Source organism: Ipomoea triloba, chromosome 16 (assembly GCF_003576645.1).
Source record: "Ipomoea triloba cultivar NCNSP0323 chromosome 16, ASM357664v1".
Lineage (NCBI taxonomy): Eukaryota > Viridiplantae > Streptophyta > Magnoliopsida > Solanales > Convolvulaceae > Ipomoea > Ipomoea triloba.
Genome location: NC_044931.1, coordinates 15672001 through 15673120, shown reverse-complemented (window position 1 = coordinate 15673120; position 1120 = coordinate 15672001).

The following is a 1120-nucleotide window of genomic DNA, read 5'->3' as shown; positions in this document are numbered from 1 at the left end:
ATCCAGAGAGAGGCCAGCCAAAGGTAGCCTCAAGGGAGAAACAAAGACATACCTGCGCAGGAAGGCGCTTGTTGCTGAGGAACTCGAGAAGACAATCCAGGAGTCCGAGACATCGAGCTCCAGTGATAGCAGCAGCAGCTCAGAGGATGAGAGGGGGCTCATCTGCTTATACACTACAGAAGAGGAGGATCAATGCTTGATGGCTATCAATAATGAGGTAACCTCCCCTTCCACATCTCGCTGCTCTATTTCTACTTCTCAATGTTCTTCGTTTAGAAGCGATGAGGACCCCTTCGAGACTATGGAATTGATCAGAAGGAACCTCAAAATCGCTAACAGCACTCATGCCAAAATTAGGGAAGAAAACAGCAAGCTAACCGCTGAAAGAGATATGCTTAAGAACGTCTCGAAAGAGAATTCAGAGCTAACTCTCAAAGTAAGTGAGTTAGAAGCTAAAGTAATCCTACTGACTGAAGAGTGCAAAGCTCGAGAGACTAGAGAGCTTAATCTTAGAAAGGTCATAGCATCATACACTAATTCCTCCAAAGCTATGGAGAAAATGGTGAATGATTACAGACCAGCAAATGACAGAACCGGTCTCGGGTTTCGTCGGAACAGTCTCTCGTGAGATAAGCAGACCAATGGTTTGGGAACTTCAAGAAATGGAGGATCTCAACCCAAACCAAATATAGGTCATAAAGGACCAATAGAAAAGACCAGAGTAGCTATTCATAAACCGTCCCTGTACACCAACAATGGAAGGTATAGGAAAGCTACGAAGAATGGCCGGGTAAACAATATCGAGAGATCACCCAGCTATCTCTCGCAAGGCCATTCCAAGTACAAAAGAAGCTACATTCCATATAATGCGCCTCAAGGCAAATATGGAAGGTCTGAGATCCACATATTTAGGAACTCACGGATGAAGAAAGGTAGATTTTATCCATCCAGTGAGGATTGGTCATCGAATCATAATTTCCTGAAGAAACCTCACTTCCAGCAATTTCATATGACCGAACAGGTAATGAAGGGCATGGTGCATAAGCCGATCGAAAAGTCTATACCTAAGTTGATTTATGCACCAAAGAGGCCCAAAACCTTTGCTAGCATTCCTTATGAT